The sequence below is a fragment of the Suricata suricatta genome, chromosome 6 (assembly GCF_006229205.1).
Source record: "Suricata suricatta isolate VVHF042 chromosome 6, meerkat_22Aug2017_6uvM2_HiC, whole genome shotgun sequence".
NCBI lineage: Eukaryota > Metazoa > Chordata > Mammalia > Carnivora > Herpestidae > Suricata > Suricata suricatta.
In genome coordinates, this window is record NC_043705.1 from 112,047,116 (window position 1) to 112,071,542 (window position 24,427).

A 24,427-nucleotide genomic window follows, 5' to 3' on the forward strand; every position below is an offset into this window, starting at 1 on the left:
AGATCCATCCAAGCACAAGGGCACATGTGATCTATCTAGCGCACTATAGCCTTTGTTTCCTGAAAGCAGGAACAGCTATAATGCAGAGAGAAATCTAAACGGCCACTAATAGGGAAATGGGGAAGTAAACTGTGATATACTCACATAATAATATTACATAGTCATTTAAAATTAAGTGTACAAAGATAATGGTATAACAGCATGGGCAATGCTTACGGTATAAAATTATTTTTTTAATGCAGGATATAATCTATTTGCCCAGATGGATCACAACTGTTTAAAAGTACATGCTCAGAAAATAAATGGAAAGTAAATTTAACAAGATGTTATCAGGGTCCATCTCTGGATATTGGTATTATGTGTGTGATTACTATTTCTTACTTCTATTTCTATGTCTTCCAAATTTTCTATCAATGATTAGATAGTGATTCAATTTTCAGAAAAGAAAAGACAAGCTTTATCAGAAGAAATTTAGATAAAGGAATACAGTGAACTGAATAGCAAAACATCCTTCAGTGTTAAATACAGAGTATATTACACAGTAATATGAAGTGGGTTTTTTTTTTGAGTAGAGGAAATTATCGTTTAAGAGAAGAAGTTCTTAAGATTAAAAAAAAAAGGTCAGTCATGAAATAGCGGACGTGTAACTATTGTGTAACCATAGGAATTTTGGACATCTGACATCTGTCTTAAGCTAATTCTTGTAAATAAAAAGATCTAGGGGAAACATAAAATGAATTCCCTTATAAAAGAAAGGCATTGAGAAGTCGTGGAGATTTGCACACAAGTGTTTATCAATCTTTTAAAAACAAAACAAAAGAAAAACCCAAATCCCCTTTTGATCAAAATGAAAAATTTCTGAGTAGCTCCAGCCACATATTTAACTTAAAATTATTTAGTATTATCCAATTCCATTTGTTTTACTTCAATTTTACAAATATTTATTGAAAAACATATCTTCCCGATTCAGTACAGGTACTAGGTATACTGGAGCAAGAGAGGAAAGAATGTCTTCACAGAGTTTACGTACAGCCACGCACTCACCACATTCCGGTTTGGCTTGTGGTAGGTGAAGGGAAGTGTGGGAGGAAATGCAGGATACTCAGGGGGAATCCAGAGACCAGGCCCCAGATCTGGAAGCAGCTTGCCACGGAATTAATTCTTGCAGGAAGTGAAGTAGGAAGTAGATAACAATGCGCATGCGTATGTGTGCACATACTCATTCCTGTGTGTTGGCGGCCAGGAGACGTGGGAGCTGGGTTGAGGCTAACGTGTATGTGGGAGGCGAACGTTGATAACCACTACACTAGGGAAACACGCACCACCCTGAACTCACCCGATCCCGTCTGATCTCGGAAGCTAAGCAGGGTCGGGCCTGGTTAGTACTTGGATGGGAGGCTAACTTGTACGTACAAAGGGCAATTGAAAAGAGATTGCATGGCGCATTTGAAAAAGAGGAAAGGGGCGCCTGGGTGGCTCAGTCAGTTAAGCGTCTGACTTCGGCTCAGGTCAAGATCTCTCGGTTTGTGGGTTTGAGCCCAGCATCGGGCTCTGTGCTGACAGCTAGCTCAGAGCCTGGAGCCTGCTTCGGATTTTGTGTCTCCCTCTCTCTCTCTGCCCCTCCTCCACTCACACTCTCTCTCTCCCTCTTTCAAATATAAATAAACATTAAAAAAAAAAAGAGGAAAAAGTTCGGTTTAGTTCAGGCTCAAATTCCGAATTAGGAACTAAAAAGAGAAGAAATGAAAGAGGTAGAAAAGACAGTCTGCGGGATTTAAGAATTGGAATTCAACTTCCAGGAAATGAAGATATTGAAGGGTGTAGAGGGGAAAATCATTTGCTCATATCTGGGTTGAGAAGCTTAACTTGACTGTAACAGCTTTGCTTTCTTTATTTTATTTTATGAAAGTAGAGGTTTTCCCCCTAAATATGCAATTATGCTAAACATATTATGCCTTTGAAGTTAACTCTCTCCCACCTTCTAATACGTTTTTCCAAGAGTGGGTTTACACTGTAAAGGGGAGTTTAGGATGACTGATCTTGAATCAGAAAACCTAGAAAAACATCAAATAGCGTTATGTCTAGGCATAAACGATCAGGGTCTGCACTGATGAACTGAAACTGATGAATTTCATCATCTGTAAGTTAGTTGAAGACACTGCTTTTAAAGAAGAGTCAGGGAACATTTACTCCTCAGTAACATAGGAAGAGTGATATAAAGAACTTGTTCTTTCTCCTTTCTCAAGCTCCCTTCTCTTGTTTTTTTTTTTTTTTGACGTTTTCCCCTTTCTGTCTCCCTCCTTCCCTTCTTTCCTCCTTGCCTTCCTTCTTTCATTTTGCTAATACTTATGAAGCATTTATCACTAGAAGAGATATTGATGATGAAATGCCAAAATAAGTGATACAAAGTTAGAATTTTCTATTTCTAAGCAGAATTTTAAATTTTCCATTCTAAGCAGGAAAGAGGTTTGTGAGTTGGAATTGCTGAAAAGGACTAGATTTGACTATGTTGGAGATAGATTTGGATTAGGAAATTTTTAAATAAATTTGTAACATAAAACACCTTCCCAAGTGAAAAACAACCATTTGCAAAACCTGTTATTATTATTATTAATAATAAAATCTTAATATTGAAGTTCAAAGGCTTGAAGACAGGAGTCATAGAAAGTTCTCAAATTGTTCATTTGCAGTGACTTAGAGGGGAAGTGACTTACTCTGGAGTCTGTTTTCTGGTAAATAGAGCCTTTGAATGATGTAAGAGATGAGCAGCTGGCCCTGAACATGTTCTGGTTAATTGAAAAATAAAATTGAAACTTTCTTTTGACATTTATTTTTGAGAGACAAGGAGACAGAGCGTGAGCAGGGGAGGGTAGGGGAGAGGGAGACACAGAATCCGGAGCAGGCGTCAGGCTCTGAGCTGTCAGGCCAGAGCCCAACTTGGGGCTCCAACCCAGGAACTATGAGATCATGACCTGAGCCAAAGTTGGCCGCTTAACCGACTGAGCCACCCAGGCGCCCCAAACTGAAACTTTTTGACCTCATACACAATTTTATCTTCAGTCATATATTCCAGTCGAAATATTTACCCCATTAACTTGTGATATTTTACAATATTTTGCATGAGAAGGGTTATTAATTTCATTTTTAAATATTATCCATAGTGTCAGCATTACTAAACAACAAACAAACTTTTCTTCTGTTACTCAATAATGTTCTTAAGTAATATATGGGCTTATAAATTCTAGTTATTCAAACTCAAAAGTTTCACATTAGGAACATTACTAATGAACTGATTGGTTAGTCTGTGTTCCACTTTAAGGGTCTCCTAATATCTCAAGACTGTTTTAATGATAACACCCTATGAGGGCGTATTAAACTATTATTAATAGTTTTATGCTCATTTTGCCCATTTTCAGGGTCCTCTTGGATTTTTAAGTGATAATAACACCTTTTGTAATAGCTGATCAGTAAGCTTTAACATTTATTCATAGATGTGATTCTCACCATTAATAAGTTCATTTGAAATTATCGGTTAAAATTATTCTAGCCTCAGCATTACTGACTCTGGGGGTGGAATAATTTGGTTGTGGGAAGCCATCTTGTGCATTATAGGATATTTATCAGCTGAATTCTAGTTACCAGTGGTCAGGAGCACCAGCCTACTTTGGACAATCAGTAACATCTCTGTACATTGGAAAGCTTCCCCTTAAGGAGCAAAAATGCTCCCAAATGAGAACCACTTACCTAGGGCTGTCCTTGGACTTGTCAGTAATCCAACTTGGCAAATTTAAGACAGCAGCTTTGATCTAACATATTGGTTTCATGAGGCATGGTATATGTATGGGCATTAAAGCCTGATATTAAGTTTCCAGTTTTTGATGACTTGGGCAATAAAAATTTATGAACTTAGAATTAGTCAGTTTTGCATTTCCTTTCTTTTGTACCATCATTAGAATGAAGAAAATCCACAACAAACAATCTAATTCCTCCAGGTGTGAACCTTGAGTCGCCACAGAGGTAAGTATTCTTTCAATTATCCCAAGTTTGATAACCTTCCTTACATTATCCTTATTGTACTGTTATGCTAACTTAGCTTTTACAAATATTTTAATTAATTAACTTATTTATTTGGTCTCAGTGCAAGGTAGAGCTGCTTGATTGGAGTTTATTACTTGGATTTAGCTTTTGTTCCTAACTGAAAGACCTAGTTTTTACACAGAGAACTTTAAACCAAGTCTACTTAAAAATTGTGTTTTCAGATGTTTAACATGATACATGTATAACAAATGTTAATGGGATGGGTCAATACCACAAAAGTAACTAAAGCTGAACTTACTGATATATCTCATAACTGTTTCTTTAGGAAAGGTTTAATTTCAGTGTTAGCTCCAAACAGTTTTTTTAATTTTGAGATTCAGATTATATATGATACTTCATTTATATACACCGAAAGCAATTTATATGCTGATATGCTCACACTTCTGGTTAGGCACACTTCAGAATATTTCTAATCTAATTGCTTATATATCAGTAATAATTTTCCCCCCAAGCAGAATTTCTCTTTATTTCAAAATTCACTACTACCAGGCAGCCTACACACTGATAATTTCTTAATGTAATGGGAAAGCTCTTTTGTTTGAAAAGAATTTTTATGTTCTTTTTACCCTGTAACAAATGTCTGTGTCTCTAAGCATATGGTTAAGAGGAAAAAGATATGCTTACATAGCGTCCTTTCCATAATGGACACACAACTTAATCTAATTCTGTTCTTCTTAAATGTTTATGTGTAATTTCTTTCTAATGCAAGGAATTTCAATATATCCAAATAGTCAACATAAAAAATACATACATCTATATTTATATATCAAATATAAACCAAGCTATCAAAAGATAATTAGGTGAGACATGTATGTTTTGTCATAATTAATATTCTGTCAATAGGGTAGATAAGAAAACTCCAGGGGTTAATGTTTGCTGAGCTTCCAGATACTGTTGCCAGTGAATTTTTCTAGCTCACTCCATTAATCCAGTCAGCACAATGGATCAGGCTAGAGATGTGTCTCCATAAATCACTCTGAAGTACTGGGGGGTAGGAGTATCTAATTAATCAGCACTGTCATTATGTTTGACTTGTAGCTGCCTTACTGTGTTTGGGATGGAGATTCAGTGTGTTTAACCCACATGCTCTTAAACAGATCTCCAGTGGTGTGTAAATTTTAACCCATTTACAGAAAAAGTCAGGCAGTGTGATTTGACCATATTTTTCAACAGCAATATGTCTTTTAAAGATATGACCCTTCATTAGTTTTAGTTAAATTTCCATCCACTACAGTAGACCTTCTTCTTAGTATTCAAAAATAAGACATATTTGAATAGTATTCTGTATGTTAATATCATGATCAGGACAAAAATATGTCTTAAAATATTTTCTTAACCATTGGAATAGCACACTTTAGGTATGAAAAGAACTTTTACACTTTATTGTCACCATCAGTAAAAATTTAATTGCTGAATATTGAATTTTTGCTCTTGAATTTCTTTACTTTTGGATCATATATTTTCATATGATCTTTTCCTTTATAAGAACATTTACTAATAAAGCAATTACTTTATAGTTTAAAAAAATCATATAACAAGATATTACCCATTTTAAGAGTAAATTATCTCAAAGTTTCGCTAGAAGGCTTGTAGCTAATATAAGTTTGAGCTCAGTCTAGATCATGTTTCATATCATTTGGATTACCAAGGACATGTGAGGGATAGACTTTAAAATAAATAGATTTTTATACAGAGCTTGAGAAATACACCATTATTTTAGATAACATCCAGTGTCTCTTATGACAACTAATTACTAGATAATGGTATAAAATTAGAACTCTGACCCACAAAAACATGAAATGTAGGTAATACTATTAACCTTATAAAAAATTAAGTAGTTTTGGATTTCTTCTATGTAAACACACACACACACACACACACACATACATATGGCGGATGTTTTCCGGTAAGCATGTTCATCTTGATAAGGATGTGAGGGAGTCTCTCTTTGAAAGAGAAATACTTATTTTAATAATGACTCAATCAGCTGTCAAATATTTCTGGAATCCTGTTTTGATTATTCTCAATAATGTTGAAACTTGATTCTCCAGGAATGTATTTTATTGCCAATAAGAGCCAAATGTCCTTCAGAAGTAATATGGTGACTGGGTGTATGAACTATCTAGATAATACTAAAAAGAATAAAATTGACAAGAGGAACTGCAGAACACTAAATCAATTTATCTGGTAAATTTTACTCAGGAAACGTGTTCTGGCATGTGTCAGAAAGGTAAAGGTAAGTCTGTTAACAAAGTGTATTTGTCTTAATCCTAAATAAAAAATAACTCATACTTGGATCATCTGTGTTGTTATTTCAGCTCAATAATAGGGAATTATCAAATATATAGACAAATATCAATGTGGATATATAATGGATATATATATATCATATATTTACATATCTATAACATATAATATACAAAAACATGCATACTTAGGTTATATGTTTAATTCATATTATATATAGGCCACAAAATATATAATTATATATAGTATTGTACTTAATGATAATTTCTAGATATATATGTATTTTCATATACATTAAAACCTTGGGTTGTGAGTAACTTGTTCTGTAAGCAAGCAAACATTTCTAATAAATTTTAACTTGAAGCGAGTGATGCCTTGCAATATGCATAGTACATGATGCCGAACGTCACATGAACGCAATTGAGCCAAAGGTGTTTGAAATTCACTTTGATATACAAGTGCTTTGGATTACAAACATGTTTCCAATACAAATTATGCTCACAAACCAAGGTTTTGTGTGTATATATATATATATATATATATATACATATATATGTATATATTTGTATATATATATTTGTTCTGTTCCTTCTAATCAAAGTTGGTGCTGGCACTTCTCATTAAATCAATAATTTGATAAATATTCAATCATTAAAAGATTGATTTATTTTTTCTTTTCCAATGGTCAGGATAGATTAACTAGTAATTCTCCATCCTATTCTGAGTGGAAGCAAACATCAGCAAGTAAAATGGATGACAAGTTTATTTGTGATTATGTAATGGAGGAACTCTACCTAGTGAATTAGGGGATCTGGCTTCTTATTTTCATCACACACTAACTGGTCTAATCAGCCTTGCTGGGAGATTTTAGAAATTGAAGAGTAACTAAAAGATATGTATATTTACCCAATAGTGCTACAACTTGGGGTGCATGGCTGGCTCAGTTGGTACAGCATGCAGCTCTTGATCTCAGGGTCATGAGTTCAAGCCCCATACTGGGTGTACAACTTGTTTAAAAAATGGTGTTAGAAGTCCCTAGTGACAGAATAGTAAATTCCACAAAATGATTTGTTCAAGTCATGGAAAGGAATGTACTATCCCATGGTGTTCTTCCTTATACAATAGTAAATTTTCTAGTGATTTTCTACTAAATGGTTAGAACTTCTCAGCAAAATTCTGAAAAATATTTTAGATCTTTAAGAATCATCAAAACTGTCACAGACAAAACCCTAAATATATATACCTTACTGTAGGTTCTGAACTTTGGGTAGAAGAAGCTTTGGGAGGTAAACTTTCTTGCAGAATGTCACACATGAAAGGAAATGTGATCCTTAAATTTTTAAATTTATAATATTACGTTTGCTATGGCTTTTAAAATACTATTATATTGTTTTGGAAGGAGCTGACTTACTCATAGTAAATCTGGACAACCTTCTGACTAAAAGTTTGTAAGATCTTGGCCATTTATATTTCACTTTGTTTCCTGATACATATAATATTGAACCTACCTTACAAGCAGGCTACTCTGCTAGTTTCTGAGTAAAACATATGAATAAAGTACACCTCAATTGCATTTCTTAATAATGTTCATAGCTATGCAAATATAATTTTTTAAATGTTTATTTTGAGAGAGAGTGCATGTGCACGAGTGGAGAGAGGCAGCAGAAGAGAGAAAAATCTCAAGCAGGCTCCTCACATAGCATGGATCCCAATGAGGGGATCGATCTCACAACCATGAGATCATGACCTGAGCAGAAATCGAGTCAGACGTTTAACCAACTGAGCTACCCAGGCATCCTTAAATATAATTTTTAAAATTTCTCTGCTATCAAAGAACATTAGTATTTATGAGAAATATATGTGGGTGTTTCTCAAAGAAAAAGATATATTTTGATTAGGGTTAAATTTTAGTTTTTCTAATTTTTATTGAAATTTCATATGCTTAGCATCATAAGATATATATTTTATACACAACATCTGCTTAGTATGATCATTTTACTTTTCTAATAGGCTAGAAAATGTCCAGTTCCATCAAGTTTTTTCTAGAGTTAAAATAGTTTAACCCCTGTGTGAAGTTTCTTATAGCAGTGAATAGTTTGGGGAATCTACTTGTACGGTATGCCCTATAAGGAAAGAGGAAATAGAGACCCTGTTCTTGAAGCCAGGAGACTAACCGGTAGATAAAACATAGGTAATCACAAGCATGATAATGATCCAGTGAAACACAGTGCAGGGGCTGACTCATCACTGAATAGCAGAGGGTCAGGGATGAGGAAGAACAAGTAAGGTGGATGAAATCAGGCAGGTGGACTGAGACAGTTTCCTTTGTGGTTAGACGGGAGGTCATTCTGAGTGTGAGAAATAATGATGATGTAGGCAGAAAGTAGGAATATTTAGAGCACTTCAAATAGAGTGGTCCACCTTGAGTGGTGAGTGGGAAAAAAAATGCAGAAAGTGACCACTGAGAACAAGATGACAAAGAGCCCTGAATTCTAGCAAAGCAGGTACATACAGAGTTACCCTATGAGCCATGGGCAGCCATAGGGTCATTTAATGAGATTAGAGTGTGGGAGATGTGGAGTGTGGGAGGTGTGGACTCCAAAGGAACAGTTAGGAGGCTCCTGAAAGAGGAATTAAGACCGGAAATGATAAGGATCTGGAATAGAATAGACAGTAGGAGCTGCCCAGAAGAGAGGAGCATGATAGCAATCGTGTAAGAATTATCATCAGTGCTTTATTAGGGGCCCCCAGTGGCTCAGTCAGTTAAGCCTCCAACTTCAGCTCAGGTCATGATCTCCAGGGTTTTGAGTTAGAGCCCCTCACTGGGCTCTGTGCTGACAGCTCAGAGCCTGGAGCCTGCTTCAGATTCTGTGAGTGTGTGTGTGTCTCTCTCTGCCCCTCCCCCACTCATTCTCTCTCCCTCTCTCCCTAGCTCAAAAATAAATGAATATTTTTTAAAAATTAAAAAAAATTCTTCAGCACTTCTAAATAATTGATTTTATCAAGTCCTAGAGCCTAGGTGAGAGAGAGTTTGCAAAATTAATTATAGGCTGTTAGGGTAGTTGAAAATCTCACAGTAACAATATTGAATAAAATAAGAAAGTCAGAGGAAGGAAATCACTTTTTAAAACCTCAGTTTTTATTTTAGCCATGGTGATTTAAAAGTGATATTGGGGAAGACAAGAAGTTTTCTATATCATAGTCAAATCAATCCATGCACATGAAATGAAGTGCATTTGGTATAATTACCCCGTTATTTTGACCAATGTGAAAATCTAATGTGGATTTCAATGTTTAATTATAGTTTTGGAATTAAATTATTTAATTTGTTTTCTGTAGCAGAAACCATAATTCTCAGTTACTATCCATTATGCTTTCACATACAGAATCAATTTGTTTGTGTGTATGTGTGTAAGTTTTGCATTGAAAGTATAAGCCAAGTCCTAAGTATGTTTTCCTTTCATTTTTGATATGTATTCTAACTGAAAATAAATATAGTATACAGTAAACATCATAAAATAACCATTTATGCTGGCAAATTACGTTGTTTTTAACTCTGCAGAACATTTATTAGTTCAAGGTTAAAACTATTTTAAATTTATACTTACAAAAAAGGATTAGTATTTAAGATGTATTATTACAGTAACAAATTTAGATTCATGACCCTAGAAAATTCTTTTCTAATATACAGAAGGGAGAAATAGGTTTAAACAGTAATGTTGCTTTTCACAGGAAGATGATCATGATGGACCCTGATTGCACAAATAAAGGCTCTAGTTAAAGACTTTTAACACACACACACACACACACACACACACATGGGCACACACTTCACTCACACATGCACAATGACATAGGTTTCATTAAGATCAACCATTGTTGATTATCAGTCAAAAGGATTATACTGAACTAACTTGTCCAGAAAGCTTTGGAAATAATTTTCAAATGATTTATTTTATACTATATGAACTACAGGACAGAGGTCCCTTGTATTTTATAGGCAGTCTATTCTTTAGGCAAACAACCCACTAAAGTCACAGGCTGTTACCTTTTGTAGCAGGGAAAGCTCTTGGGTGGTCCTCGGGGGAAACCATAGGCAAAAAGTACTGCTGTAATCCAATCTGTATAGCAAATCATCATAGAACTAGCAAAAGAGAAAAATGGCCTTCTTCTAGGCCAAGGCATAGAAAAGAAAGCAAATACATTCCTATTAATACTCTGTCTAAAAATATAGGAACTAGTATCTAACTCAATTTCACTTTATTCACTTTATTCAAAATGCCCTGTTTTCTTTCGTATTTTGAGAGAATAAATACAAAAGCCCAATTCTTAGAAGATAGGCCAATGGAAGTGGCATCCCCTAGGTACAAGGAAAGAGTAAGTTATCAGAATTTCTCTTGAAGAGTAAGTTATCCTGGGAATTTTCTTATTTTGTTTTAAGGTTCAATAGTTCATCTAAAGTACAAGTTTTGTCTGAAATTGATAAGATCCAAGATTTAGATCTGCTAAAAGATTCAGAGGATACAGGAAGCTATATGATATCCCAGTTAGAACAGCACTGTGAGCCTACCAACATTAGAATTCACTACATTCATGTTAGACTGTCTGTTCAATGCTTATATTTCAAATATTAAAACTTTCTTGCTAATTCCAGTAATTTTATATATTCATTTATCCACTTATTCATTCCTTAGTCATTCACTCACATATTAATTCATTCAACCAATATTCATGATACTCTTACAGACCCTTTTTGTTATTATTTTTGGATAAGATGAGTAAAAAGGGGACATGATCCCTTCTCTTATGGAGCTTACAATCGCATGGAAGATAGTAATTAATAAAATAATCTCAGTAAAAACATACAATTGAGAGCTGAAATGATGAAATTTCAGCTATAAAAACTGTAAATACAGAAAATATTTTACACAATTTTTTAACTGCTGATTTATTCTGTGAAGTTATATCCACACCACATGGAGAAGTGAATGTTATTATATGTCTACATATCTAAAATTTATTAGTTTGAAAGAGAAATATAACAATTACATAGGTAATACAATTTTCCTCCAGTTGTGTTTGTTTATGTATGTTTATGGATGAATTTTAATTTAAAAATGACGCTTAGAAAGAAATATTCAGTATGAATTTGTGGAAAAGGAAATTATTTTTTCCTCATTGAAAGAATAATAGTATTATAAATAAAAATTGTCATAAAAGCTACTGGAGAGTAGTTTCTTTCCAAATCCTTATACATAACTTGTTAATATGAATAATTTTCTTTATTTTTATAAATTGTGAGCACAAGGATAATATTTGGAGATCAAGGACATCAGTGGGAAGAGACACTTTGATCTATTTCCTCAAGCATCACATTAGCATATAAACATGTTTCATGAAAATTTCAGACTAGGTTTAATAAAGGATGTACAAAGCCATTATAAGAACACGATTTTATAATAACAACCTTAAAGCATAACAACCTTGTTGTGATTGTTAGATGAAATAAAATGTGTACGTGCTTGGCAAAAAACAAACAAACAAACAAACAAACAACACCATTTTACACACCAGGTTTCTTTTCATATACTGTTGAGTTCACTTCCACCAACCTAAAACTACTTCATGAAAATGGCAGCAGAAGCGTCATCTATTTCCTGACATCTGGACACAGACACATCAGTGGCAGGCGCACCAGGCATAAAAGGGCATGAAGCCAGAGGAGAGGTCTGGATGCCTCATCTGGTACCTGTTAGAAGTCAGCGTAGATCCCACGCTAAGTGGTTTCACAGATTGCACCAAGCCAGGAGCGAGCCCCAGGAGAAAAAGCCAAAGGCAATATTGCTCTGAAGGGCTGTAGAATTGTGCAGTGGTCTCCGTCAGTGACATTGATGATACCGAGGACAATTAGGAGAGAGGGTTTAGAATGTGAATGGGGAGCGATTCAGCTGCGGCAATATCCATCAGCGGACAGTTGCCCGAGGCAAAGGCCTCTGTGGTCCTTTGTTTTCTCTTCCTACTGGAAGATCTAGGGGAGATGGGGGGGAGGGGCAGTGAGAGAAAGGAATTTATAAAATTCATAATAGCAAAACTTTTAAGTGAAAAATTGCTGAAGAATTTAAAAATGACCATTTTTAAAACCAGAATTGGCTCTTGCTTCTATCTTTAATAAATGTGACACTTGCTTCTATCTTTAATAAATGTGACACTTTAATATCCTGTAACACTTGGATAGTTCTCAACGAAAGAGAAATATTTGAAGAGAAAGGGTTTATATTTGCTTACAGAAAGTTATCAGCTCAACACTACTAAATGTTCAGCTATTTCCTCCTTGCCACAGGATGCCTTAGAAATAATCCCCAGTGATGGGTGGTATCGAGCCATTGATTAGACTATGGCTACGCTTTTGGTTGTCACTTGAACCACATCATGCAAGTTTTGTTTCAAGTTCAAGACCCAGCCACTTAATCTTACTGTAGTTTAATATAAATGAAAGAGCACTTTTTAGCACATCGATTTTTTGAAAGTAAATCTTGATTTTATATATGCTAATGAACCTGATGTCTTTTATTTTCATGGAAAATAATTATTTTATGGAAGGAATCCTATGATTAGATTTCCATATAATTATAAACCAGTGAGAGGTGTCCAAAAACTGAAAAATTGGAATAAAGTCCAGAAAGTGCCAAAAGTCACGATTTCACTCGTGTGTTCTCTCTGAAATGGAAGATACGGAATACTAGTAGTAGACTGCCTTTATTTCCTAGAAAAAAGTAATGTTTTGCCTTTATGTCCTAGGAAGAAGAAATAACAATGCAAGTATAAAAGTGATTTTTATCATATCCTATTTCTTGTGGTTGTATGATATGGATGTGCCATAAGAAATATATTTCTAATGTTTCATTAGGTAATATTCTTTCGGGTCTCAGCACCAAAGCAAGAATTCCAAAATACTTGGAGAACAACACTCAGTGCTAAGTGTTTAAAAGTTCAGGTTAGAATAGCTTTCTTTGGGTTTCAACAGATAAATGATTTTCAAAAATAAAAATTATTTGATATATTCTCTTTAATATGTCATACAAATACATTTTGTTAGACTATTTGTAAAGGGAGGCTTAAGCAATTTATTTTTAAATCGTTATTCTAGCTTCCATGCCTGATAGTGGGATATAAACTAGAAAATGACAAGCTTGTCAATTTTACAGAGAATACAATTTATTTCAAACGATTGACACTGTTACATTTCAATTCTTTATTTTATGTGCAGATAACTTCATATATAGAGCTTAAATATAATGCAAAAGAAATAAAGTAAGAGATAAAATTAAAGATTCTGTTAAACTGTAATGATTTTTATTATTGTTATTCTGTATTTATAGCTAATTATGTTTACAAGAGAAATGCTAAAAACAGCTTATCACCAAGAATGCTAAACTCATACAAACTTGCACCTGAGAAGAATTTTCAATGGGGAAACCAAATCAAACCAACCTCAATCATGGCTTATTAAATTACAGCTGGTCCAAAACTGTTTGATATTCAAGCAGCTAATTAGCAATGGAGATGGCTAATTCAAGCGCTGGGCTTTGATCTCTTGGTTCTCCCAATATTTATTAGGTTTATTTAAAAAAGAATGGAGATGGAAAGTATCCTGAAAGCTGGAGGAGACAGTCTGAACAGTAGTTTACTTATAATTTAGAGACTTGTGGTACTCAATATATAATGCAATAATCCTCCTCAGTGCCATTTGTCATTTGGACGCTGCCACAGATTATAGCTTAGGGCACTGCATCTGCGCACAGATCTGGCAGGAAATGGTCTAAAATCTTGAACAGCTGAGCATGATGTTTCCGTATAGTTGGAAAATTCAACCTCTGCTCTAGAGGTCACTGCATGCTTCTGTCCTGACAGCCCAAATTGTTAAGCATGTGACTAATATGCATACAGAACACAGGCTGCCTGACGTCTGCTACAAGCTTGATGGCTGGCTAGCGGCTAGTCTTAATTTTGTGTGACAATCCTATGTAGGAAGTGCTGTGTGGGTGACTAAATGGAGCATATTGATGTCCCACTGGGTGTAGCCCCTGTTGTTTTGACAAATTCTCCTTAGCATTTATCAATCAGGCCTTCAATGGGGAGTGTGCTGAATATCTAATTCAGACATGCTAGTCAGGGCTAATAGAGCAAGATAGCATGTTATTCAATTTGTACTTGTTAGCGATGTCCCACTGTCACTGGGCAATTTACCTTCACACTTCACAAATGAAATGAGAAATTTGCTGGGCTTCAAACACTTACATGAGTTACAAGCAAAATTTTAATTAGCATGTCATTATAGCAATAATTTATTGCTTCTTTGTAGTTTTCCTTGCATACAGATTGCACTTTTCCTATTTTGGAAGGGATGTCCTCAAGGCTTCCGAAGCAGGTAACAATAAGGACAAGCTTTTACAAAAAGATGTGTAATGATGTTCTCTGTTTGTGGAGTTTTACATACTCATTTGTGCATGAAAATAAAATGGATCTTTACAATCTTTCTGTTTTTGTGACTCTCTCAATGTTTTATTCCATTTTATAATTGTGTATATTTGAATAAACATGGTTCTACCGTGCTTTGGCTTGGTCCTAAATATCACACATGTGGGCAAACTAAAGAGCGCACCCCACCATTGTTCAAAGCACTTGATGTAAGGGAGGGGAACTTCCGTAGTTCTTCCAGGATGGGTACTTGTGAATTCACAAAGGTTTTTCCAGATTGTGAACAAAGCAGCATCCACTGTTTTCTATCAACTGTTTGTGGAGAGTAGCCTAGAAGCACAGTCTTTAGTCAGCTGGCAAACAAAAAAGGAGAGCAAACAGGAGATGGTACTTGTTCTCTATGCGTGGCCTCCATTGGGCATCCTCAGAGGACAAAAGTGAAAGAATGACCTGTATTATCCAAGACAGAAAGAATTCAAAAAGATAGCATGAATAAATAAAAATGGCAATGATAAGTGGATTAAAATATGAGTGGAATAAAGACTTGGATCACAGTGTTGGTATATTTTGAAGAGTTATTCTGGTCAAATCCTCTTTGGATGAAAGGTGCAGTCAGACCTCTTAGATGACAAGTAACAGTACCTCACAGTTTGTAGTAAGTCAAGGTAAATAAACACAGCTAAGTGTTATTCTGCATATATTACCCAATCTGAAAGAACATGGCTTCATGAATAAAGTTTCTCATATATTCCCAAATATATAGACTTATGACTTTATGCCTTTGAATTCCATATTACCAATTTTTAAGAATATGCCTTTATGATTACCTTGCATCAAAGCTTACTGTCAAACAGAATGGGTCTTGGGTTACATTTCTGCTTAGCTTACAGTGGCAGGGTAGTGTCTTATTAAATTTTATATGCCATTTACTAATTAGTAGGGTGCAGAGTATCTAGCAAGAGTGCAGTACATAGCGATTGAAAGAATGAACAACTCAGCGACCAGACAAAAGAAGGAACACATGAAAAGACCCATAGTTCCAACTATTTTTTATTTGGAAGGATAATTAATAATATATTTATATCTACAGAAAATCAGAACAATCTATATGTAAATCTAATATTTTTTGAATTGGAAAAAATAAAAATATATGACAAAGAAGTTTGTTGTCATTGTGAGCAATGTCTACCCATTCATGTTACATTAATCTTTCCTAGTGGTATGAATTTCAGAATTAATCAGCTTTTTTTGGGGAAAAAAAAGCATTTTCTTGGCCAAAAGACATTTCCTGGTCAATCTGTGAAAGACTTTGTCATAATAATTTGACTAATCACTGTATTTAATATTTAAAAATATATCTTCTGTGTGTGTTTGTTCTGAAATACTGTTAATATTGCCTTTCTGATGTCAGAGTATTGAGTGTGTGCGTGTGTGTGTGTGTGTGTGTGTGTGTGTGTGTTCCACTACTGGAAAAATCATATCCTGCTTAAAAAGGATACTCTTGAATAATAACAGCAACATTTTATTCTTAATACAGTTCTTCATAGAATTGTGAAGCTTTAGAATAAAAGCATGACACCTAATATGGATAATTAAATATTGATACTTAAGAAACTCCACTATGAATTCCAGTTTTATGGAAGGACACTACACAAAATTAACATTTTTTAAATTTATTTGCTTCAGGGTTCTTTTTCACTCCGCTTTTTCCACTGTGGCTTAAGAAAAGCAAAAAAATGTAGTATTTAATATTTTGAGATGGTCATAAAAGCAAAAAAATGTAGTATTTGATATTTTGAAATGATCAAGATTTCAATGGTTCTATATTTTAATTGGTTTTCAATATACATTTTTAGAATATTACTGTGATCATAATATTGTCAGATGAGTGGAGAAAGACAAATATGACCACAGAATCGACACATCAATATCTTACCATGCCAAATAAAAGTGTCTTAATGATGACTTAAATATGCACTAAGAGTCAGAGGAGAGAAATCTTATATCTCGTTGAGAATTTCAGGAACAAATTATGGAGAAAATGGCTTTTGAAACGGGCCTTGATGAAAAGGTAGGATTTCAAGAGACAAAAATGTGGGTAGTAGAAAACAGCATAGGAAGCAAAGGGATCAACAATAAAAGCAAACAAACAAAAAATCCAAATGCAGAAAATCCAGTGCAAAGTTACAGAGTAGTAGTCTAGTCTAACTGTAATGTATGCTATGTGAACAGGGTACTAAGTAGAAGGCAGAAGAGATTCTTTTTTTTTTCAAATAGTTTATTGTCAAATTGGTTTCCACACAACACCCAGTGCTCTTCTCCACAAGTGCCCTTCTCCATCACCACCACCTCTTCTCCCCCCTCCCCCTTCCCATTCAACCCTCAGTTCATTTTCAGTATTCAATGGTCTCTCAAGTTTTGCATCCTCCCAACTTTGTTTCCCTCTTCCCCTTCCCCTGGTCCTCCATTAGGTTTCTCCTGGTCTCCTGTTAGACCTATGAGTGCAAACATATGGTATCTGTCCTTCTCTGCCTGGCTTATTTCGCTTAGCATGACCCCCTTGAGGTCCATCCACTTTCCTACAAATGGCCATATTTCATTCTTTCTCATTGCCATGTAATACTCCATTGTATATATATACCACATCTTCTTGATCCATTCATCAGGTGATGGACATTTAGGCTCTTTCCATGTTTTGGCTATTGTTGACAGTGCTGCTCTGAACATTGGGGTACCTGTGCTCTCTGAAGTTAGATTGTGATGGGCCTATACTTTATGCTTCTCATGAATGCTCCTACTTTAATATGCCACAGAGAAACTGGAAAGAATTTGTGCAGGAGAGAGAAATGTCGAGAGATGCACCACGAGAGAGTGGAATCCAGCAGCAGCACGTGGAGTGGATGCAGAAAGGTCTGAAGAGAGTCCTGAGTGCGGTAAAGACACAACTAAATCATTCAGATGAGAACTTCCTAAAAGTCTAGTGTCATGGTGCCTGGGTGGCTCAGTTGGGTCAGCCTGGGACTCCATTTCGCTCTGGTCATGATCTTGCTTCAGTTCAGGTCATGATTTCACAGTTCTTTTGAGTAATAACCAGATAACATATCAATACAAAGCCTAGTATTAACCGTTCATTATAGAACTGTCAAAGTCAAACTTCACCAGTGGTATTTTATAACTAATCAACATTTGCATCTTTTATTCTTTCTATGCAAACCAGCTCTCTAATTTTCAATGCTTCAATATATTTTTTGCCTATGAATTTTCTAAATTTAGTCTAGGTAAATATTAGTTTGTTTAAAAAGACTGAGCTTTTGGGAAACTTGGGTGGCTCAGTTGGTTAAGGGTCTGACTCTTTAGTTTGGCTCAGATCATGATTTCACAGTTTTGTGAGTTTGAGCCTCACATCAGGCTCTGCAGTGGCAGCTCAGAACTTGCTTGGGACTCTCTCTCTCTCTCTCTCTGCACTTCCCTGACCCGAGCTGTCTCTGTCTCTTTCAAAATAAATAATAGAAGAAAAACAAAAAAAAGACTAACTTTCTAAGATCTAAATCACTTTTATGAAATAGTTTGTTTCTATTTTAAATATTTGGTATTTTCTATTTTAATACTTCATTCTCTATTTTAAGAAACTCAATGTAAATCTTGTAAGCAGTGCATTCTGATGGAAATTCAGACACATAGTAATGGAATTGTTTTCTGAAAGACATAAAATACTAAAAACTAAAATAAAATTAAGAGTCCTATCCTTACACTAGCCTTTGCTTCAAACTAATTATGGGTTTAACTTGCCAAATCAATTTATAATAGACAGATTGTGCTTTACCCAAATTTCAACAAAACTGACAAGTTTTCCTACCTTAAAAATTGCTAAATGGGGATTTGCAGTCATGGTTCTACACTGGCCATTGCTGTTTAAATGACTCATTTATTAATGTAAACAGTTGGACTGAGATCTTCTAAAGAATTTTAAGCTTCTTCTTTGACACTCTTAAAAATAACACAGTATTTTTACAATAGGTTATGGGTGTATTGCTCTCCATACTTACAGGGAAATTGACATGGCTATTCAGTAACATACTGTAAACATAACTTTAGTAGGAAGATCAGCAAAAGCAAATAAGAAAAATAGAAGACTCATCTTTCCAAACAAGAGAAAGCATAACAATACAAAATTTATTTCACACATAGAATCATTAGGATGCAGTCATTTAATTCCTTATTATGAAATAAATATCTTATTTTTGAACAGAAAACAGCAAATAGAAAAAGATAAAAAGCTTCAAGCAAATTGCCATTATTAAAATACAGCCATAAAACTATTCAGAATTGGGTTCTTGACAAAATTGGTCATTCTATAATAATTTTTAGGTACGTTGCTTATTAAATGAGTGTGATACAAAATAGAACAGCATGAAAAGAGAATTTGCAAGGTGCTGAATCAGTAACAACGATAAAAGGACCATGCAGTTGATTCTGCATTTATGGTAAAATGGCATCATTTGAAGGCTCCAAGCCAATCATCTTATAATTTTCCTGTTCCCTTTACATGTTATTTTCCTTTAACTAGCAGGAACTGATTCCATTGAGTTATGGATTAAGTTACATACTCCTGTATATGACTTGTTTTCATTGAAAGTTTAATTTCCTTTCATCCATTGATGAACTAGCACTTTCAAACAAATAGGACATGTGGCTGAATAGGGTATCCACCATGGGCCGTACAATGTGTTCAGTTGGTTTCTCAGTCCCTGTGGGTTCTATTTTATCATCTCAGTTTTATATATAAGATGAAATTGAGACTCAGAGTCTCACAGATTCACCTGAGTTCATGCAGGTATGCAGTAGTGAGTGGGAATTGGACTCTAGCTTTTTTTGTTTGCACCAGCTACCTCCCTGGGAAGTTAAATATTTGGTGGCGGCAACTTTTAGAATTCAGAAGGACATCATGATGCTCTTACTCCTGATTTTTATTGCTAAGAAAAATTGCAATAAAGCCCCACAGAAAGGGGTCAATGGTATTATTCATGTATTTGGTCTTCCAGTCACTAAAGTGAATATTTTTACATACAAAGCCCTACTTCTGGTGTTCTGGATGATGCAGTGAATAATAATATATAGTTATTGCCCTCTGGGGCTTAATAAACACTTCGGGGAGAAAAGGCCTACAGTAAGTGAGAGGAATGGCCCTTAGAGCTTTCTGGCAGAAGCAATGCAAACTGACTGAGGCCAATTTAAGCTAAAGATTTTTGGGGGGAAAAGGAATTGAAGTAACCCAGAAGCCTGAAGAAAAAAGTCATTCATCCAGGCCTCATAATGGACAGAAACAGAACAACTTCAAAATTCCACCCGCTAGGCTGAAATAGGTAATATTCATTAAGCACCTTCTCTGTGCCTGGCCCTGTTCTACACATATTACTATCTTTAATCCACACCATGAGGTAATAAGCTTGATACTATTATTTTTGTTACTATTTTACTGGATGAGGAAATTGAGACACAGAGGTTTAAGTGACTTGCTCAAAGAATTTATGCAAGAGAGAAAAATGACAAGAGAGGTACCTTCAGGGTGCCATGGTACATTTAAAATCACTGCATTTTAAGAGGTTTTCATTTTTGTGACACTTTCCTCCTGATTGATTCAGAGGACTTATTATGTGTGACTTTAGACAAGAAGGAGACATTTTTAGAAAACTTAGATAGACAAGAATAACAGATGCCCACTGTATTGCACAGATAATAAAACCAGGCTATGGTGAGTGAGGACCTTTTCATGTACCAGCTGAGTTACAGACTGTGATTTAAAGACATTGCCTCATTCTGTAGGATACTCAGACCAGGGAGAATTGGAGCCAGTCATTAAAAATTTTTTTAAGTTTTTAAATTTATTTTGAGAGATAGAGCGAGCAGGGGAGGGTCAGAGAGAGGGAGACACAGAATCTGAAGCAGGCTCCGGGCTCTGAGCTGTCAGCACGGAGCCTTACGCAGGGCTCAAACTCACAAGCTGTGAGATCATGACCTGAGCCGAAGCCGGATGCTTAACCGACTGAGCCACCCAGGCGCCCCTGGAGCCAGTGATTTGACCACTCAGCCGGAGTGCTCCAGCTTTCCAGTGACTAGACAGATGTCACACAAGCTCTTCCCCAGCAAAAGGAGAGGCCAGAACTGAAATCTCAGGATGGGAAATTCAGTCTGGGAATGCCGACAGGTAGGCACTACGTAGTAACTGGGAAATAACTTATTTATCAGGGTCCTGGCTGGTCTCCTTTAGTATCAGGGTTAAAATAGTCTTGAACAGGGGACACATGGATAAGATATCAATGTAGTGGAATTGCTTAATCTGATAGTCTCTGCAATCGGAATAGTACCTCTTCTGTACTTTATCCCAGGACTCCCCCACTCACATCCTCCAGTCCTGGCCTCCTTCCTTGAAGAAGAGAGCAGTCAGCTTCAACAAGTCATCCGTTTTTGTTTGTTTGTTCAACAAATACCCATGAAGCCCATTCTTCCTGAATGTGACAGATATGGTTCCTACCCTCACTGAGCAGACAGAACTGCGAACAGGCCGAGATGCAGCGTGTCACGTGCTGTAATGGGGTGGACAGAGCAGGTGCAATGAGAGCACATACAAGGGGCATCTAACAGAATCTTGTGGGAAATTAGAGAAGTCTTCCAGGATTTTTAAAAGAAGAACTTGAATGAAAAAAAATAGGAGCTTGGGAACAAAATGGATTATTAGACAGAGGGAACATTTGGGGTAAAGGTCAAGCAGAGGAACTGGGACCTGCAGCGAGGAAGGGCACTGAGAAAAGTTCTGTCTGGTGCTTCCACCTGCTCAGGGCAAAGAATAAAACAGGTCCAGAAGTAATCAGAGTATCAGTCGCATTAATGAGGGGCCAGAGAGAATCCAAGGAGAGTGGATCCAGCTCAACCATGAGAATCTTAAAGACCTCAGGAGAGGGACGGGTTTTACAGGAGTCTTGAAGGATGGATAGTTTCAATCAACAGAAGCAGGGGAAAGGGACATCTGTATGAGGAAAGGCCTGAGGTAGACCAGAGAGAACACTCTTTGCCCTGTTTCTTTTGTATGACATTGTACCATTTCTCAATTCATTTTTCAAAATTCAGGTGGTTACATTCTTGATGAAGAGGTCCAGACCAGCAGAGATAAAAACAGGTGTCTTTTTCCTTCCTCTGCGTGATAGAAGCTATTGTTCTATTCAGCTGCGTATTGTCCAGGACTTAGCATAATTCCGAGAACCCACCAAGTGTTTAATGGGTTTTGATGAGTCGATTAGTTTATTAATGACGGAGGGTAGGGGGAGAGTCTGGTGCACTGGTTACAAGTGTGGTGCTCAAGTCAGACTCTTTGGAGTCAAATTCCAGTTGTGCTACTTTCTACATGTGTGACCTGGGTCAATTATCTCAGCTTCAGCTTCTTTATTTGTAAGACAGATATAACAATACAATCTTCTCTAGGTTACTTGGAAGATAAAATGTGAAGGTATTTGGCACAGGAAGAGCCTTGCAACATCTATTAGTTGTTGGGATTGTTGACATAATAACTTATCATCTCTCTCCCATTGTGCACATGGGTGGCAACAATATGGAAAAAATTTACTAAAACTGGAATTCAGACAAAGAGCAGAATGTTTCTTGACTTCACCAAGGAGAGATGATCATGGGAATAGAGACATAGAGACAAGTCTGTTCGGCAGTCTGTTCTATTTGTTGACAGCTTGGTTAGATGAGTTCACTCTTAGAACCAGAAGCTGATGTGCTTTCTGGAATTTATAACTAGATGAGATTGTCAGAGATGGATTCAAGGCTACAGAACCTTTGCAAAATTGCAATATATAAATACACACACACACACACACACACACACAGAGTCACTGGCATTCTCTTGTTTTGTTTTGTTTTTTTTAAACTGTGATCACCTGCAGCTTCTGCCCCTTTTTTTCAGGCCTTGCTGAATTCCCTGGTCTGGCATTCCACTTGAACCACCCTACCCAAATTTGTTACCTCCCTTCCCTGCTCCTTCTCTGAAAACTCGAATTAAAACTCCATTCCTTCAGGTGGGTAATTCACCCAGAATTAGTAAAGAACACTGTAATTAAATTAACTGTTAATTTAAAAAAATGTTTTATTTATTTTTGAGAGAGAGAGATAGCGACAGAGTGCTAGCAGAGTAAGGAACAGAGAGAAAGAGAGACACCGAATCTGTGTCTCCAGGCTCCAACGCTCCGAGCTGTCAGCAGAGCCCGATGAGGGGCTTGAACTCACAAACCACAAGATCACAACCGAAGCTCAAGTTGGTCACTTAACTGACTGAGCCACCCAGGCGCCCCTAATTAAATGAACTATTTAGTCATTCACTCACTAAGCATTTATTCAAATATTTATGAACAGTCTATTTGTTCCAGGCATAGAGATACTTAGATGAAATTGAGAGCCGTACTCTAACAGATATTTCTGTTTCAAAAGAGGTGGCCAATTAATCATTCATGTTAGGTAGCATTTCAGAGAGTGGGAGAGAGGTAAGTTGGGAAGCTTCTAGAACTACAGATAATCATTTACTCCTCTTATACCCAGGTGTGACCCCAGTAATAATTTCCAAATTTCTTGACCACCCACCATGGGCAGAATAACAGGAAAGAAAGAGAACTTGTAAATGTATCAGTATAGTAGATATGTCATACAGTCATGACCCCGCAAATGTCCAATTCTTGGCATTTGTGACGTTTTCAATATAAGTGAATAATATAGTGATTAAAAGCACAGGCTCAGGACTCAGACATTCCTGAATTCAAACTCTAGCTTTCACTCTTATTTACAATGTGACCCTGGATAAGTTAATTGGTTTCCTAAGTTCAGTTCACTCACTTATTCAGTGAAGTTTTGGGTTGTCAAAAATTGAATGGTTTTATTCAAATAGTTCTCAATATACCGTGGTTTTTCTTGTTTGTTTGTTTTGGTGTAATGAGTAAACACATCATTGAAATCTGGAATTAACATATTGGTGCTCATTTCTCCTGCATCATGTGCATGTGCCTGTGCATTTCTGATGTATGTGCACACACGTAACATCCACAAATACTCCAGTGTCCAAACCAGTAAGTGCACAGTGTCACAGGCCTTTCTTCACACTCTTACATTTATTTGTATTTACTGCACCTCAAAGAAACATTAGTACATTCAGTGCCAGCTGGCTTCAGGTATAATTTCAAAACCAAATTGTTAATCCAGAAAATTGTTATAGAGCTGCAGGCCAAAACAAAACACTCTAGGGATGACTAGGATACCCGGGAGCTTTTTTCTGAAGCTAAAAACTTACTACTGACCCATCATTTTCTATCTCAGGTAGCTAGGATCATCTGTGTGTCTGGGGTGGAAAGAAAGTGAGAATGAAAAGTAGTTGAGATTGTATCTACCTTTCAATCTAGTATTTTCAACTCCCTTTGGATTAGGTAGGATTTGCTTGTCTTCATTCTCCAGTCAAAAAAATCCATATATTATTTACTGTTTCTAGCTACCCAACCAAAATGAAAAGTGTTGGCCACAGCAACAAAAACGTTAATGTAACTTTGCCAATAATGTTTAAGCG

At 36.0% G+C, this 24,427-nt stretch overlaps 1 long non-coding RNA gene across 1 annotated transcript; it reads left to right on the forward strand.

Moving 5' to 3' along the window:
- The first annotated feature begins 1,272 nt into the window (after nt 1–1,272).
- Nucleotides 1,273–22,843, forward strand: LOC115293625. Its single transcript, XR_003909534.1, has 4 exons — nt 1,273–1,378; nt 3,954–4,017; nt 17,637–17,756; nt 22,787–22,843. It is a non-coding gene; the product is annotated as an uncharacterized LOC115293625 (long non-coding RNA).
- The last annotated feature ends 1,584 nt before the right edge of the window (nt 22,844–24,427 follow it).